The sequence below is a fragment of the Mesoplodon mirus genome (assembly GCF_964341445.2).
Source record: "Mesoplodon mirus genome assembly, chromosome: 15".
In the NCBI taxonomy this organism is placed as follows: Eukaryota; Metazoa; Chordata; class Mammalia; order Artiodactyla; family Ziphiidae; genus Mesoplodon; species Mesoplodon mirus.
The window spans coordinates 28,729,075-28,748,013 of record NC_138991.1 but is presented as its reverse complement, the minus strand read 5'-3'; the positions used below and the strand labels follow the sequence as shown (position 1 = coordinate 28,748,013).

Here is an 18,939-nt window from a genome sequence, read left to right as displayed (position 1 = left end):
ACACCTACCACGCAGGCCAGCGAAGGTAACAGAAGCGCCTGACTTTTAATAAAAGCCAGTCCTCACTCCGTATGCAATGTGGTTTCTGCTGGCCAGGCGGAGGGAGATGGGCTATGTGCTCTGCCCTGCGCCCCTCCCACCACCCCCGGCCAATCACTGGTCCCCGGACACGGGTGCTACCCCCTCACCCACAGAGCTGTTTCGCCCAGCTCCTTTGAGAGCCTGTCTCCCAGCTGAGCTTTCCAAAAATGTCCCCTTCCCCTTGCTGCCATGGTTGGGAGACTCCTCTCAGCTCTACATTAAAAATCCCTGAGGGCAGAACTTGCAGAAGCACAGAGCTGGGGCTGGAAGGGCCTTTGGATGTCTGGGGGGCTGGCAATGCTGGCTGGGCCCTGGGCCCCTGGGGAGAGCAGACCAGGCCTGGTGTGGCTTCCTGTCCCAGGTGTGGAGGGGGAGGACCACCCAAGGCCACCAGGCGTCTTCTCACCAAGCAGCTGAGTGTCCTCTTCTGCCGCTCATGCAACCAGGACCCAAACAAGCTCCTCCAAACCGGAGGCGACAAAACCACAAAGCACTTCTTTTCAAATCACGTATGGCTTCTTTGACCCCATCAAATAACTTTATTCACACAAACGTCCCTTAATTTACAAAGCCTCAGTCATTCATACACATTAGGGGGATCCACAGTGTTCAAGGAACTTAAATATAATGTATCATACCAACCCAAGTAAACCAAGTACAAAAAATATTCATATATAAAGTTGTTCACACGTAGGTCCTAGATTACCAGCTTCTGTGCAAAAAAAGAAAATAAAGAAAATAGATTTATTAACTAGTCTTTGAAACTAACCTTGTGCCTGGGTTAAACCCTCCCTCACACCCAAGTCGGCCCCACACGAATATGAATCATTGCAGCAACATTCTCCCCTGCTCTGATGGAGAGGCGCCTGGTACACAAAAAGGTTTCTTTAAAATGTCCCTAAATGAACTCCCTTCCTCCTGTGGCCTCTCAGGGAAAAAGACGCAGGGGCCTCCTCCCCGTTACCCCCAGTCTAAGGACTCCTGGAGCTGCTGGCAGTGGACTCATCCCTCGGCTATGGATGCTGACATCGGCCAACCTCACGGCACATCCTGGTCTCCCGCCTCCCAGGGCATCTCTCCAGACAGGATCCCCGGCCACCTAAGCCTGGCAGGGCAGGATCAGAGACGGCCCGCACTGTCCCGAAGGCTCCACTGTCTCCAGCCAGGGGCCTGGAGAGCGGAGCAGTGTAAGCTCAGATCTTCTCAGGTCACCAGGTCCTAGGAGACTCCAGCAGCTGGGCCCCCAGACAGGCCCAGGATAGGGAAGGAGCAAGAACCCGAGCCCCACTTAGACGCAGAGCCACCAGTGCCCCCAAGATGCGCAGGGAGGGAGCGGCACACGAGGAGCAAAGGTGGGCGGCGCACTTGGCGGGTAGGGCTGGGAGCCCGGGCAGCGGAGCAGTTAGGGGTGGAGGCCCGACTCCTACCTCTCCAAGCTTCCTAAGGCTGAAACACAGACACCCACCCAAGTAAGATCTGTCTTCTAAAAAGGTAAACAGCCAACAGCAGGAAAAGAAAGATTCCCACAATGCCCGCTCTTTTCCTTTTCTTAGAACAAGACTCAAGCAAAAAAAAGTTATCTTATTGCTCCACACACTGGTTTTCTAGGAGATGACTGATATGTTACGGAGCGAGATCCTGGAGGAAGAGAACGAGGGGCGGGAACGAGGCTGTGAGGAAGGTGGTGAGTGGCCTTAGCACCGCAGGGTCGGGGGCAGAGGGGGTGCAGGGCCTGTGCCCCGGCCCCCTGCCTTCATTCGCTCTGGGGTCACCACTGGCAGTGCCATAAAGGAGCCAGGCGCCGTCCAGAGGGTCAAATCTCCACCCAGCATGGGGCACGTTTCTCCTCCAGCTGTAAACACGGTATTTCTTAAGTAAACATTTAATACACTCCCTCAGAAAGGCAGCCATGGGGGCACGAACCACATGTGGGCGAGAGGAAAGAATTCCATTCTCTTGTCCCAGTGCATCTGGGATGAGAGCGTGCTAAGGCCCCCGGTGCCCAGGAGGGGGTCAGATGGAGCTGGTCTCCAAGGAAGAGACGGCATCCTCCCGGCTGGAGGTAAGAGGCGGGACCTGCTGGGGAGGAGGTGGCCGAGAGTGCACCTGTCTGCAGCACAGCCCTGTCCTCAGCAGAAGCTGCTAGTGAGCGCCCTGTGGTGGCTGGGGGTCACGTGCCTGGCTGCAGCTCTTAGGAAAGGATGGGGCAAAGACCGGGCGTTCATCCTCCCGCGAGGCTATCTGTGGGCGGGGGGTGAGAGTTTAAGTGGCAGATGAACACCGAAAGGGAGAAAGAAGCCTTGCACTGCCAACTGAGCCAGGCGGTCGGGCGGGGAGGGCAATGGAATAAGGCACTATGATCTGTCTTGCTGATTCCTCTCACTGAGGGGGATGGAGCTCAGATCCGTAGGGCTGAGGCCCAGATCCTCCCTCCAGAGGCTATCCTTTTCACAGATCCCAGGAGACAAGAATAACTGACTGCTATTTTAAGGGTTGGAAACTCCTAGAACTTGGACAGGACTAACAAATTGGTGGCGCTGAGATGATGCTCCCCAGAGCGGCTGCCAGGCCCGAGACCCAGGTAAAAGGCAGGAAGAGACGACAAGGCTGACTCCAGTGGGAAGAGGTGAAGAGTGGCTAAGGGAGAGGACGGCTACCTGGGCCTAACCGAGGCTAGTCTGCCGACCGGGCAGAGCCAGCCTTGACTTCGGGCTGACTTCCACCTGGCTGCTGGGTATCCGAGGTGGATGAAGTGGAGAACAGGGGAGGGAGAAGAGAGACAGGCACTTGGGGCTAACAAGCTGGGCCTCAGGAGCTAGGGAAGGAGGTCCTGCCACCAAGGAAGGACGGGCTGGGAGTCCTGCAAGACAAGGGTATGTGGAGGCTGGCTACCCCGACCGAGGCTGCCCACCTCACCCGAAAGGTATGGCCACCTGTGACCTACAGCTCCAAGACCTTAGTCAGAGCTAAGAGAACTGGGGAGGGCGGAAGGGAAGGATAAGCAAAAGGTAAATAAATAACCTGTTAGGCTTGAACCCTCGCTAGGACTTCAGAGTGTGGGATGCGGCCAGGGACAGGTGAGGGTGCCAAGTCCGGGGACTGTTTTTCCCACGTGCTCATGGACAGACAGACAGCTGTCCCCAAGGGAAGGCGGGGAGGTGGGGCAGAGAAGGGGTGCACACTGCAGTTAGGGGATGTGCTCTCCCAGCTGCAGCTCAGAGTAGACTCTAGGTTGTCTGAGAAGTCAGAGGGAAGAGACAAGAGACAGGTGATGACAAAGAATTTCGGCTGAGGGAGGGGCCTGGTCACCTCCTGCTGCCCTGCTGGATCCTGGTAACCACAGACGGCCACCTGCCCAGGAGGAGGAAGAGGACTTGAGAAAAGGCGGAAAGAATGTGAGCAAACATATTGCTGAGTTTGCAAGCCTGGGCTGATGCTGTGCTGGTCTCTCCTAAACTCCCAGGGCCGAAGGGCTGCGGCTCTGGGGGGAAGCCCTCCTTGGTCACATACAAACTTAAATGCCCTCCAACATCTCTCCTATCCATCCTATGCTGGTTTAGAGAAAACAAACAAAAACAACTAAACACAAAAGAAGAATTCCTTTTCCCTTCCTTGCTTTGCTGTAATGGGGTGAGGAGCCAGGTGAGGGGCAACAGGGACAGCTCTCCTTCTCCTGGCAAGGGGAGAGGACACCCCACTTCACAAGCCCAGGAGTAGGGAGGTTGCGAGTCGTTGGGAGAAAGGAAGAAAGGCTACAGACAGACACTGGAGGTGGGGTCACAGGGTCACAGCCAACAAGCCCACAGGCACCTGAGGGCCATGGTCCACCCCGTCAGCCAGGTCCATCCTTTCCCATCAGACACATTTACACTGAGGGTAGCCCCTAACAGTAAGTCCCTGCAGTGAGGGAGATGATGGTCGACACTGTCACCATATGTGACACCACGGGGCCGGCACACAGGGCACACCCCTCGCTGTGAGGAGATGACAATGGCAGCCGGTTTAGGACACCCTGTTCCTATGGCAATGGTCACAACTGGGTCCTGGGGACTCAGGCAGTGTCTGACGACCTGGACATCTAGTGGGTACATCTGGGAAGACGACGATCCAGGAGGCAGGAGGTGATGGGTGCTGAGCTCACAGGAGTGACAGATGCCCGCTGAAGACCCACCTGTGTCCCAGGCAGAGGTTTGGCACACAGTTTTCTCTGGGAATCATCCTCTGGGAGGAAGATCACTAACAGAAAGGTAGGCTTGCAGAGCTGGGGTGGGCTGGCCGTTCAAACGCCAGGCAGTACGAGATGATCACCCTGTCCCTTCCCCCCTCAGAACTCCTGGTTTTAAAGGGCAGTAGAGGGAATGGATTCCCTCTGTAAGTCCTGGTGTGGCCCTGGGCTTCCAACTGCTTAAAGAGGACAAACCCAAAATACAGATCTTCTTTCTCGAGTTCTCCTGGCCAAGCCCTGGTCCTCCCCTTCCAGGTGGTTCTTGGCCTCTGATCATCTCCAAGGCCCAAGGGCCAGCCAGCAGCAGGCCACCAGGGAGTCCAGCAGTTCCTGCACCTGGTGGGGAGGCAGCACAGAGGCCTCCTTCTGGCTTCATGCCCCCCATTCCAGGAGAAATCCCCAAATTCTCCATGGAGGGGCAGGCCTTCTCTGGGGAAGTGAGGTGTTATAAGCAGAACTAAGAGATGGGTAAAAGAAAGAAGACAGGAAAAATAAAGGACAAAAACAAAATAGCGCCCTAACCCCTTATAAAAATGAAATTTATACATATGCTTTGTCCATATTGAGTTTCTTTAAAGAAATGGATGCCTGTCCACAGCATAGCTTCCTGTTCTTCTGAAGTCTTAATCGTTTAAATTTTTTTTTAAAAAGTGGGGGGGAAAAGAAGACAAAAAATAAAAAAATAAAAAAGTTAAGCAAAACTAAAAGGAGGGGGAAAACCCAAACAAGCTTCACATTGCTGGAGATCCAGCTGTTGGGAGATCGCCAACCGGCCAAGCCACCGCCTGTACCCTCTGCCGTCCTCTGTGCGAGACATGATGAGACTGTGGGTCCCGAGGATCAACCTGAAAGACAGAAGGCAGGGAGAGTGGACGTGGGTCAGTGGGCATGGGGCACCTCCAAGCTCCAGAGCCCCCACTTGGTGCCAGCACCCAACCCTGATGAACTCCAGAGCCGTGCCGTGCTGGGAGCCGGGGGAGCTGGGTCCTAAGTGCTCTCTATGGAGTGAATCCAGCCTCACTACAACCACCACGCCGTGGACACGTTATCCCCCTTTTCAGATAAACTGTGGTGCAGCTTAAGCACCATGCCCCAAGTCACATCACTGGAGGGGCAGACTCCGGCTGGAAACCCAGGCACGCTGGCCCCAGCTACAAATCCGGGCATAAACCCCACCCCTCTGTCCTGGCTTCCCCACACTGTTAGGAGACAGATGCCCCAGGACCCAAGCGTTCTGTCCCCCCAGCCTTGGCAACCCGAGTTCCCTCACCACCCCCCACCCTCTGTGACCAATCATGCTGCACTGGAAGTTCACAGCAACCCTCTTACCCCATTTCAGAGACAAGAAAAGTGAGGCTCAGGCCTCTGAGAACCTGCACCAGGCTACCCACCCAGGTCACAGAGGGGCCAGAGTCCCACAGGCAGGGGTAGTGTTGGTCTCCGAGCCGCCCGCCGGGCCCCAGGCTGCAGGACACTGCCGTGCTTAGGAAGGAGGCTGTAGCCAGAACTGTGGTCCAGTCCACAGTCTCTGCCACTGGACTGTGGGCAAATTTGAGTCCTCTGGTTCTTTGGTCTTGTCACCTGTACCACATCACAGGTTATTACAAGGACCAAAGGAACTAATACATGGAAAACTTACAGCAGTGCCTGGCTGCATTGTTATTAGCTGTTATTTGGGAATGGCCTTGGTGCCAGGCCTCAGAATGAGACCAGCGGCCAGCCTTTCAGGGACCTGTTCTAATGGAGGCCTAGAATACAAGAACCCGCAGAGATTAGCCCTGGGCCAGCCCCAACCCTGCCCAGCCCAACTTTCCCAGTCTGAACCTGATTAGAACTAAGTATAGCCCTAATACTGGGCAGGCGGGCCACCCAGGGCAGCAATGCTCCGTGGCGACCCATGGTCTCTTCAGAGTTTCCAAGTGCCCACTCTCACCCTGAATGACTGAATCAGACAGTCTTACTCAGTGTGTGTGAAATGCCCCCACTGGCTTCAAGGCTCAGTAAGCTCCCTGCAGCCTGACAGGTATGCCCTCCCAGCCCTGCTCCCTCCCCACCACTGCCTGCCGCCTGTACAGTCATATCACACTGGCCTGTCATCCTCAGGTCCCAGGGAGATGCCTGGCTAGTCCTCACGAGATGCAGCAGGGTACTGCAATGTTGGACAGTTTTACTTCTCCCGGTCAGCCTTCGTTTCCTCCTCTGAGAAGTGGGGCTCGTTTTCGAGGTTTGAGTGGAATACCGACTGTGAAGTACCTGGCCCACGGCAGGACCCAACTCCTCAACATCCCATCCTCTCCCAGCCGTTCGTCCCCAACCAGAAATTATGAATGTGTCAGGCTTAACAGGCCGCGGTCCTCAGCCAGTGAACCATCCAAACTGCTTCCAGCCGGGCGAAGGTGCCACGGCAAGGACACGCACTCCACTGGGGGAGTATGACAAAGCCTTCTAGAAAGCAATTTGGCAACGTTTTCAGAGCTTCAAATGTATTTAGACCCTATAATTCCACTCTGGAAATCTAGTCTAACTGATTATCCTAAATAGGAAAAGGACTTTATGAATAAAGATGTCCAGTGAAGTAGTATTTAAATTGAGGTAATAATCGCAAATCCAAAGACGAGAGATTGAAGCAAATGACCTATCTACTCCAAGATACATTACAGAGGAAATGAGAAGGCTGTGTGGCATTTTGAACAACAGTATGGCAGAAGCATTTCCACGGGTTAAGTGGAAAAAAGCAGGCTATGAAGTTCTGTGACATATGACCATAACTACGTAAAAAATAAAACCCTCCAAGTATAGGAATCTGGCAAGAAAATACATCAAAATGTTGTACTTGTCATGGGTGGATTTTCCTCTTCCTCCACTCTCCCTCTGTACTTTTAATACTGAGTACACATCATACTGTCACACTTCACTTTTTAATGGGAAAAAAAAGTGTACTTTAATGAATAAAGAAAGCTGGCAGCCCCATGAGAAAGGTCCCTGGAGTAGCGAGGGGTCCCAGAGACCAGACCCAGGCTCTTCTTTGGGCTCTTCCATACACAGTGGACAGTGGAGAATCTTCCACACCTGTCAGACAAGAGGCTAGACTGTGTGATTCCTTCCTCCACTGCACAGGTGAGGGGTGACTCAGGGTACATGTGTGGAATCAAGTGGGGATGGATGATAAAGGCACTGGAAAAGTATTTGATCAAAGTAGTTGATCTCAGGCCCAGCTTTTTATTCTACTGCTTCTGTTACCCTGCCTGTTAATTCCTCTCAACAAACATCCACTGGTGGGTCTTATATGGCAGTTCTTTTTTTTTTTTTTTTGCGGTACGCGGGCCTCTCACTGTTGTGGCCTCTCCCGTTGCGGAGCACAGGCTCCGCACGCGCAGGCTCAGCGGCCATGGCTCACGGGCCCAGCCACTCCGCGGCATGTGGGATCTTCCCGGACCGGGGCACGAACCCGCGTCCCCTGCATCGGCAGGCGAACTCTCAACCACTGCGCCACCAGGGAAGCCCTATATGCCAGTTTTGACTTGGAAAAATACAATCATCATGAGCACATCCTGTGATGGTCCAGCAGCCACCTCAAACCTAGCTTTATTCAGCAGGCCTAAGGGCCTTCTCCCTGTTGCTTTCAGTAGATGAAAGCAGAGCAACCAGAAGATTGGGGAGGGAGGGCTTGGGGGAACCTCACCATCTAAGATGCTAAGTCCTTGTGAGATACAAGAAAGGCCCGGGAAGTTGTATGGTCATGTGTGATTTGCTAAGATAATCTTTGGAACCAGTTATGAGCTGTTTAACACGGCTTTCCTACCTCCCCTGGTTGGACCCAAGCTGAGGACAACCTCAAACGGATGACCATCACAGCAGGAAGGTGACGCATGGCAGCAGAAAAGCAGTGTCGGCAGGGAGGCAGAAGTCTCTTTACATAATAAACTAGCAGAACAGACTGTGCCTGCAAAAGGTCACACCAAGCACCCAGCACTGCGAGAGTGCCTGACACCAGCGTCATGACCGCTCTAACCCAGGCTCCCCTGCCAGGAAGTGGCTGACATTTCCCACAGGCTCCTCCACACTCCCTCCCTCCAGCTTTGGCACTGGCTCTGGCCCTCCTGGTAGGATGCCTCAGGACAGTCCACAGGTTTGCCTCCTTCTGCCCAGTGGGCAGGGACAAGAGAAATAGGGCTCTTTCTTCCACAGAGAGAACCCTGGCTTTGCATTCCCTTCCCGTCTTCCATTAGAGAAGGTGCATCTTCCCCCAAGGAGCCAATAGCTGCGACCTCCCTGGAAAGGGGAGGTGGGGGTTGGGGTGGGGTGGGCAGGCTGGGGCTTTCTACAGCCCCAGGTAGGAAGGGCTCAGACCACGTGGTTCTGGGGTAAAGCAGCAGCAGGCCCTCCCAGGCACCTGCTGGAGCAATGAATGGTTTGGGTCCCAGCCCAGTGGGGACCCATCTACTAGGCCCTTCGTCCTAGTAGATGCCACACCTCCACTCCGACTGCCTGGGCTGTGGCTCGACTGCCTGATTGCCGGCTTCAGCCAGGACTTGCCACGTCCCTTTCAGTTGGAAGGCTGACTTCCGACCACAGAGCCCTCCTAGAGGGTAAAGCCGCCCCTCTGAGCACAATGAAAAACAGTGATGTGGTTAACCTGCAGGGGACGCCTGTAGTGCACTCCCATCTCTCACCTGCCTGACAAGCTCATCCAGTGAGGAGTTAACAAGTGAACGGGCCCAGAGATGATGCCACTTGCCCCACACCAGAGCAGCAGGACTGGCACTCAGCCCCATCTTCTCCAGCCTCACTGCCCACAGCCTTTCTACTACGAGCCTCCATTTAGTGATTCCAGAGCCGGCTCCGCCAGTGGCTCTAACAGCCTGCATTTGAGATGGTCTCCTGGGGGAAAGGTGGCCAGGAAGGTGCTGGCAAATGCTTCCCTTTCTTATTTCAGCTCTCGGACTAAGTTCCCTCAATACATCCGAGCTCCTTATTTCTCTGTGATGATCGTTAACAGCAATCACTTACTCAGCATTGAATATGTGCAGGCATGTTCTACAATGGATAAAGGTAGGACACTTTTATATGTAACAACTTGGTAAGGCTGTGTAGGAGGGCTGACAGCCTTTCCAAGTTGTTACATATAAAAGTGTCCTACCTTTATCCATTGTCTCCCAGTGAGCCATGCCCTGCTGTATCCTGGACCTGCCGCTTGCAGCCACGAGAGCGTGTGTCCTCGCTGTGCTGCGTGGGCTGCAGGGTGGGCTCAGCTGACACACACACAGCCCACCTCCTCTTGGTGACATTCGTCCACTTTAAGGGAGACTCAGGTTCTGCTTGAAAGCCTGTAGAAGAGGGACCTCACCATACTGCTGTTCTGTTTGGAAGGGCCCTGGTGCAGGAGCTGGAGTCGCCCTCCCACCCTAACCCCCCATCACAGCGCCCAGGCCCCCTTTGCCTGGGGAGCCCGCATAGCACTCCTGTGCTGCCTTCTGGTTAGAGGGTTTCCTCAATCGAGAAGGAGCCTACAAAGCTCGTCTTGATTCTCAGTACTCCTTGGGTCCTGAGAATCTGAATGTTGAGGATATTCCCCCAGAAAAATTCATGTGACTTACACACACCGAGATGCTTCCTGTGCCTTCAAGGGGATTGCTGTGTGTGCATCCTTGGAGTTAGAAGGACCCAGGGTTACGGACCCCTGGTCCCAAGCCCCTCAGCACATGAAGAAACCAGGTCCCCAGAGAAGAGTGGCGAGAGCTCAATGAGACTGGAAGCCGGCTTTGCCACCTGTACTCTCAACACTGGGCGGGTCAGTGTCTCTTTTTTTTAAAAAAAAAATCTATTTATTTATTTTTTTATTTTTGGCTGCATTGGGTCTTCGTTGCTGTGCGCAGGCTTTCTCTAGTTGCGGCGAGCGGGGGCTACCCTTCATTGTGGTGCGCAGGCTTCTCATTGCAGTGGCTTCTCTTGTTGAGTAGCACAGGCTCTAGGCGCATGGGCTTCAGTAGTTGTGGCGCGCAGGCTCAGTAGTTATGGGCTGTGTCACGGCCCCAAGTGTTTTACATCTACTGCCTCATCTCACTCAACCACCCTACTAGGTAGGAGCTGCTGTTGGCCCAGTTCTAGAGACGAGGAAGTTAAAGTTCAGAGACAAGATGTGCATGGCTAGCAAGTGGTAGAGAAAAGGGTTGCACCTAGGTCTGACTCACTCCAAAGCTCCTGCTTTTAACATGTAACTTTGTAATGTAAAATCCCTTCCTAGAGAGACAAAAAGAGCTTAAGTGGAGTTTAAAATCCATTTAATCCCTTCACCTATAAACAGATTCCCTCAGAAAAGGCTTCCAGAAGGCTTGGCTGAGGTACCTCTGCATGGGTCTGGGGTCCAGAGCACAAAGGGGGATGCGGTGCCAACCAGGTGGTGAACAGCCTTCTGGCAAGTTCCTCTGCCAGCCAAGCAGTTGTCCCTTCTGTCCCAGGAGACTGAGGAACCAAACTGCTCCCATTAAGGCCATCAGCAGGTCGGAGAACAGAAGCTGGGGAAAGCTGAGGTGGGAGCAGGCAGCCATGGGGCTGGGGACCCAGTGGGCTCCCACGGCCAGCTCCTTCCCCTAGTCTTCAGCTCGCAGACTGCGAATGGCTGGGTGAACAAAAGATTACCCTTTATTCTAAAAGTATGGCCTTCCTACCTTGGTCAAAATGTCATTTCTTTGATGATATGACGATGAAAGTATATGGGAGTTTAAAAAACTCGTCTTCCATCTCCTACCCCCACTCCCTGGCTTTTAAATTGTACTGTCCTTCAAAATGTGTAAGTTTGGCAACCACAGGATTTAAAAATCTCTGGGAGTCACAGCTAAGCTTTATTTTATTTTTATATTTTTTTAAGTTATTTATTTTTGGCTGCACTGGGGCTTCATTGCTGTGCGCAGGCTTCCTCTAGTTGTGGTGAGCGGGGGCTACTCTTTGTTGCAGTGCAAGGGCTTTTCATTGCAGTGGCTTCTCTTGTTGTGGAGCACAGGCTCTAGGTGCGTGGGCTTCAGTAGTGGTGGCACGCGGGCTCAGTAGTTGTGGCTCGTGGGCTCTAGAGCGCAGGCTCAGTAGTTGTGGCACATGGGCTTAGTTGCTCCACGGCATGTGAGATCTTCCCGGACCAGGGCTCGAACCCGTGTCCCCTGCATTGGCAGGAAGATTCTTAACCACTGCGCCACCAGGGAAATCCCACAGCTAAGCTTTAACTCTGCACCTTTACTCCAGTGCTCTATGAGGGAAGCAGCGCAGGCTGTGGTGAACAGTCCTGGGTTCAAATTTGAGCTCTGCCACTCACTAGCAGTTTACATTATCCGAGCCTCCTTTTCCTTCCTAGCAAATGGGGATGCTGCTATTTCCACTCTGGGGTCAGCTGTAAGGAGTGAGGATCCCCAGCAGTGGGGCAGTCAGGCAGCTCTACCTTGTTTTTAGTTATGTTGATGGTCTTTTTGGTTTCTAGGGGGTCACACACTCAACTATGTATAACTTATCCGGAGTCAAAGTTTAATTCAGGAACTTTCTCTCCTGTGTTTTCAAAATGGGAGATTTAAGAATGAGGACAGTGAAGGTGATGGTGGAGGGGGAAGGGTAGCTCTCCACTGCCACACCTTTACCATAATGCCCCAAGGACAGCCAGATGGTAGCAAAAGTATCCTCAGCACCTTTCGACCTGCTCAGGCCTAAAGGTGGATTTTTTTTTTTTTTTGATGTGGACCAGTTTTAAAATCCTTATTGAATTTGTTACAGTATCACTTCTGTTTTATGTTTTGGTTTTTTGGCCGCGAGGCATGTGAGACGTTGGAAGGCGAAGTCTTAACCACTGGACCGCCAGGGAAGTCCCCTAAAGGTGGATTTTTGAAGTCCAGGGACCTAGAAATCAGAAATACCACCTGGCTGTTTAGGAGGACCAATTTTCTGTGGCTTCGCACAAAAGTGTCACAGCTACTCGTTCAAAGGGCAGGCCAGTTCCCCAGGTGACCACTGGTGCTCCTCAGGAGGGCTCCTGCAGCAGCCTGCAGGCTTCAGGGTGGCACTCGAGTTTGTGCTCTGTGCTAGGGTAAGCAGGAACGCTGAGCAAGAGTCCTCACAATACTCTCTTTACTTTACACAGATACATCTATCCATTAAAAAGGCACTCCCCACGGATGAGGAATTTTAGTCTCAGAAGTTACTTAGCAAGTTGCAAAAGGTTAAATGGGTAGTAAATGGTTAACTGGGAATCAAATCTAAAGTCTAGTTTTCTCTGTTCCTCTCTGCCTCTCACCTATTTAACAGGAAAGAAAGTCATCTGACCGGCATACTCGAGTCGTGGTTTACTGGGTGGGAAGCCAAGAACTCACCCTTACCTAAGCTCCCCTAACATCCAGCCTGGTCTTATCACTGTAGTTAATGATGCCTGTGATAAACGAGACACTATGCAAGGCCTGATATGCAAAGCCTCCTTTGTCCAGGCAAAGGACCATGTAGGAATTATCCCCATTTTACAGATGAGCAAACTGAGGCTCAGGTTATTTATTTTCAGCGTATCATGCTGGAGAAGCCCAGAGGCAAGGTAATCTCAGGGTCACAGAGGGCAGGCCTCTCCTTCTAAGCAAGATTAGCTTCAAAATGAGTCATTTTTCATTTGTTTCATACACCAGACAGCTGGCTTTTCATACTCAGATATCAACATACCGCCCTGGGGGGATCAGCGGCTCCGGCACTACTGTCTGCTCTAATCTGTCAGAGGGACTGAGGCCATGGAGCCAAGCTTGGTGCATCATTCCTCTAAGGCTCAGCTAAGCAGCAGTGGTGCTCACAGTAGGGCAAAACCAGGGACGACTGTGCTGTGGGTGGCTCATGGCACAGCATACGAAGTCCCGTCATCAGGGTAAAAGAAAATGAAGTAGACATTATAAATGGGATAATGGTGCCTTCAGTCTCCAGGTCCACAGAAGGGGAATGGCGTTAGGGAAGGGGAAGGGAGGTCAGAGAGCACCGAAGCTTACCCAGCAGGAGCTTCACAGCAGATACGTACAACAACCTGGAAGGCCGTGGTGCTGTGTTTGCGGTCTCTGAGTCCTGACCAGGGGATCAAAACAAGGCAGAAGTGCAGGAGCAGGTCCCCAGTATGGCGGGAGTACCATTCAAAGAGCACAGGTAGTCTGGGGCTCTGTCAAGGGCTTGGGCAGGAAGCCCTTGAGTAGGAAGATCTAAGGTTTAAACCCCAGCTCAGCCAATTACTAGCTCTCATCTTTATCAAGTCTGTTTTCTTGACCTACGATGTGGAAACCTCTACCTTGCAGGGTGTGAAGCCCAGTGATGGTCTTTGTAACGGTCTCAGTGAGATATGCAGGAGGTACTTAATCAAGCTGCGATGGCAGCCTTAAATCACATCCCCCAAACCAAAAACCTCACAAAAGTCATTCGCTCAGGCAAAAATTCCAGACAAGATAAATTGGCCTCATGATAGGCTTCTCTGGAGGAGACAGTGTCCTTTCTGCTTCGGGCCTCAGGAACTGCGAGTCTGGTTGCACCCCTCTTCCCCTTGCTGTCAGCTCAGACGATGCACACTTCCTCCAGGAAGCATTCCCAGGGGCCCAGCCTCGGTAGGGACTCTTCTCTGTTCTCTGGTGAGTAGGCACAGGAAGACCACAGACGCTCCACTAACCATGCTGCGCGTCCTCTCACCACCCCCTAACTACAAGCTTCCTGGGGGACAGGACAACCCTCTGCTCCTCTGAAGACTCTCAGGTTGCCAAGCATAGAAGGAGCTCGAATACTGGGTGACTGATAGGAACTGGGAGTTAGCATATGGCAATAAAAAGTTAATTCGCGGAATCATTCATTCAGCACGACAGGAGTTTAACATAAAAATATGACTATAAAACCCCTGCCTTGGGCCTCCCTGGTGGCGCAGTGGTTGAGAGTCCGCCTGCCGATGCAGGGGATACGGGTTCGTGCCCCGGTCTGGGAGGATCCCATATGCCGCGGAGCGGCTGGGCCCGTGAGCCATGGCCGCTGGGCCTGCGCATCCGGAGCCTGTGCTCCGCAACGGGAGAGGCCACAACAGTGAGAGGCCCGCATACCGCAAAAAAAAAAACAAAACAAAACAAAACAAAAAAAACACCCCTGCCTTTGGTTGAGTTCCTACCAAACATCCCAACAAGCCAGGTGCACAGAAGGATGCTCACCCCACCCCAGGAGGTCGGCCGCCTCTCCAGCCCCCAGTGGCTTCGAAGGGAGTGGCTGGGGTTTCACTGGCGCTATTTTTCTCCCCCACTCCACTGTGTCCCCACCCTACCCTCAGAGCCCAGTGGGCGAAATGGGCACACGGGGAGGAAGGGTTTTCCTGACACAACACAGCCTGTCAGTGACAGAACCAGGAGGCTCCTCCACTACTCCCCCCGTACCCACTTCCCCACAGGAGGCCGGCCCTCACAGGGGAAGGACACAGCCCGCAGTCTGCAAACACAGATTGTTTCATCTGGAAAGGGAGCTTGAAATCCAGCTGCAGCTAGCTGGAGCCGGCCTGGCTTCAGAGAATGTCCCCAGTCTAAGTCAGTCACAGGAAGAGGTTAATGAGAAGGACTGGAAGACTTGGGTTTGGCCTCAACTCTTTGGACTTCCCAGATCTTAAAGAACCACTGTGGCCTCCTTCCACGCCCAGCCATCCGCAAAATGGCAGAAATGTCCAACAACTCTCCTTAGCTGACAAGTGGCTCAAGAGGTGGTGGAGTTCATACCTGGCTGCCTCCCATTCTCCACAGTGGAAGGACATGGACTATGGAAACAGGCGGCAGGACAGGGCAGCCCCATGAGGAACTAAGCACTGCCCTTGTGCAGCCAGAGGACTTGTCCTTTGCCTAAGAAGCCACCCCTCCCATCTTTCACATCCTCCTCACCTACTTATGCTCATCCAGAGCAAGTGCCCAGTGAGTTCTCTGAAAGGCACACTGTCACCCAGGATGTGACAGCACAGACACAACCAGAGTGTACCCCCGCATGGCAGCCTATTAAGAGACACTGGGACTTCCCTGGTGGCGCAGTGGTTAAGAATCTGCCTGCCAATGCAGGGGACACGGGTTCGAGCCCTGGTCCAGGAAGATCCGACGTGCCGTGGAGCAACTAAGCCCGCGCGCGGCAACTACTGAAGCCCGTGCGCCTAGAGCCTGTGCTCCTCAAGAAGAGAAGCCACTGCAATGAGAAGCCCACGCACCACAATGAAGAGTAGCCCCCGCTCGCCACAACTAGAGAAAGCCTGCGCACAGCAATGAAGACCCAATGCAGCCATACATACATACATACATACATATATATATATAATTATTATTATTATTATTTTTAAAGAGACAATGACCCGCCCAGTGTTGAGAGTACAGGTGGCAAAGCAGGCTTCCAGTCTCATCGAGCTCTCCCCACTCTTCTCTGGGGACCTGGTTTCTTCATGTGCTGAGGGGCTTGGGACCAGGGGTCCGTAACCCTGGGTCCTTCTAACTCCAAGGATGCACACACAGCAATCCCCTTGAAGGCACAGGAAGCATCTCGGTGTGTGTAAGTCACATGAATTTTTCTGGGGGAATATCCTCAACATTCAGATTCTCAGGACCCAAGGAGTACTGAGAATCAAGACAAGCTTTGTAGGCTCCTTCTTGATTGAGGAAACCCTCTAACCAGAAGGCAGCACAGGAGTGCTATGCGGGCTCCCCAGGCAAAGGGGGCCTGGGCGCTGTGATGGGGGGTTAGGGTGGGAGGGCGACTCCAGCTCCTGCACCAGGGCCCTTCCAAACAGAACAGCAGTATGGTGAGGTCCCTCTTCTACAGGCTTTCAAGCAGAACCTGAGTCTCCCTTAAAGGGGACGAATGTCACCAAGAGGAGGTGGGCTGTGTGTGTGTCAGCTGAGCCCACCCTGCAGCCCACGCAGCACAGCGAGGACACACGCTCTCGTGGCTGCAAGCGGCAGGTCCAGGATACAGCAGGGCATGGCTCACTGGGAAACAGGGAGTGGACGGAGCTTAAAGCCAGGATGGCGTGTGGATGCAAACACATGGCAGCTTTATCTCTAGAACGTCCCAAGTTCAGTCAGGGCAGTGACTGGTTCTATGCAAACTGCAGCAGTCGCTGCGAAGCTCCTAGATAAGGAGACTCGGTCATATTTTAGCAGTGGCCGTGGTGTCACCATCGCTGACTTGCTTGATATTGTTTTAAAACTTCCGATTCCCTGAAGTGTGCTGCCCCAAATGCTAGTATTTAAGTTTGCCAAATGCACAAAAAGAACAATCATTGGGCAAGACCTAAGATTCTGAGGTTTGGAGGTCTCTGGGGATCTGCACGCTGAGTCACCATCTACGTCTGAGGATGCAGATCCAATTAAACCCGGTCCTTTTGGCCTTGAGAAGTCACCGGGCTGTCAGGGCCTGGGGGCTGGTGTTTCCCTTAACCAACTCAGTTGGTAAACAGGTATGGGTGGAACTCACTCAAGACAAACTAAGGGGGAGCTTTTTGTCTCCAGAAACAGCCCTGGTAATTGGCAGTCAGCTGCGGGGATACCCTAATTCCCTTCCTCAACTTATTAAGTGTGGGGATGAAATGAAGGCTGCCAACAGCCTCAACTGGCCCCCAAAGAGACGGGGGTTCAGCTGCGGCTACTGTGATTAGCAGAGAAAGGGCTCAGGGGGAGGCTGGGCTGCTGGGAGAGATCTCCTCCCCTCTTGGGCCCTTAGCCAGGAGGAAGATGTCTAAGGAATTGTCAGAGCTAAAGGGGAGAGGTGGCTCCTCTATGTGGGGACGGGACAATTTGTGGTTGTGAGCGGCGTGGCTCAAACAAGGTCATGCCCAGAGTGGTCAGGGCCGAAGGAGACCATATGGACTCTGGTTACAGCAAGCAGTCCAAAGCCCAGTGTGCTGAGGTGAACTCACTGGGGGCACTTGCTAAGGGGTTTGGCGCTCTCTTAGGGAAAAGAAGGGCACTGCAAATTGTTAGTGAGAAGTGAAGCAGAAACGAATGATTAGCCTATGAGATCTGGCAAAAACAGGACAAGGGAGCTACACAGAGGCAGCCATCATTTGACTGAACCCCCGCCGTGTGTGAGGAGTTGCACTGGGTACTTTGTTTCTTGTGCATTTTGGCCTCACAACAGCATACAGTGAGCATCACTGTTAAAGGGGCATCATTTAATGGATTAGGAAATGGGGGCCCAGAAGAGTTACGTGACTTGCCCAAGGCACCCTGCTGATAAGAGGCAGAGAGGTGATTCAAAGCTAGGTTTATCAGCATATCAGATTCAAAAGCAAAAATGGAAGCACAGGGTCTGTAATCGCCCTGGTCAGTGGTGGCCCTTTCTCCCCTCCTGTGCTCGGGCAGGTGCCAGTGCAGTCCTGCACCTTCTGAAGACCGGCACTGTCAGGTGCAGCACCTCATCTCTTCCCCTAGGGGGCTAACAGCTCTCCCCTCACTGTGACCCACTCACCTGCCAAAAATCCAGCCTTGTACATCACCGCCACCTTTTTTGTAGGATGAAGTTCACCTTTCTTAGGCTGACATTCAAGGCTCTTGGCAACTTGGTGCTACTTCACTCCCCAACTTGAGCCTCTGCGTGAACCAAACCAAAGATCTGCTCTTTCCACGAATTCTCAGCGTTCTGCTTTTGCTCACATTGTGTCTCCTGCTTAGAAGACCCTTGCCTGCTCTCCATTCTTCAAGGGCCATCTTAAGTCACACATCCTACAGGTTGCTGTTACTTACTTCTTCAACAAAGAGCCAGTACTCGGTCCTCTGAGCTCCTGGGAGCACGAGACGGTACCGTGCTGCAACATCTGTGGAAGCTCGATGGAGAAGAGCGTGGACACCCGAGCTTTCGCCTGGAGCTGGCACACGCTAGCCACGTGGCCAGTGGGGCAAAGCACTCTCTGGAGTGGGAGCAGGGCAGACACCATGCCTAGGATGCACGTGAGCATTTAACGAGACAGTAAACGGGAAGAGTATGAATCTGGCAAACAGCCCACGCTCAGGAAGTTTAGGTAAGAGGAAGTGCTCCCTGGCACCTCCCCACCATGCCTTACAGATGATAAAGGCTCCAGGCTGTAGCAGGCTTGATCCTATACAGAAACAAGCGCATACAAGACCCCCAGCAAGCCGCAAAAGCTCTCCTTAAGCATTTGCTAAACAAGTGCAAAGAAGGACTCTCCTGGGTTCCTGAAAGGAGATCTGGTGGAAGGCAGGTGGGGCCATCCTCCACCCCAAGGCCTACATAGAATTCAAACCAAGGCACGACAGGACAGCTGAAGGACTGACTTTAAGGGAAGGCCCATCCCTCTGCTCCTGGAATTTGCACTTAGAAACCTGAAGGCAACAGACCAGAGATCTTCTCCCTCTACCTCCTTCCCCCGTACTCCTTTCTTTAACCCCAAATAGAAAGTATTTCCCAATTTACAAATTAAACTGGCTCTCAAAATCAATTTTATAGCCAGCAATCATGGTTCTGACGTTATGTAACTATTAAAAAAAAAACAAACCAGTGAGATGCCAGCGCTAGAAAGCTGCTCTTTGGCAGAACCACCAGCCTGCCCATGTGACAGCACAGGTTTTCAGCTCTAAGAAGCAAAAGTAAATACAAAAACAAAATGTTGTGTCCTTGAGGCATAA

At 52.8% G+C, this 18,939-nt stretch overlaps 1 protein-coding gene across 1 annotated transcript in view; it reads right to left on the bottom strand.

Annotated features, from left to right (window-relative positions):
* Positions 1 to 585: 585 nt before the first annotated feature.
* Positions 586 to 18,939, bottom strand: part of STK35 (serine/threonine kinase 35) — a 45,765-nt gene continuing 27,411 nt past the window's right edge. The window contains exon 4 of the mRNA XM_082644654.1: positions 586 to 5,151. The gene's annotated coding sequence lies outside the window, so the exon portion shown is untranslated. The remainder of the gene's footprint in view (positions 5,152 to 18,939) is intronic.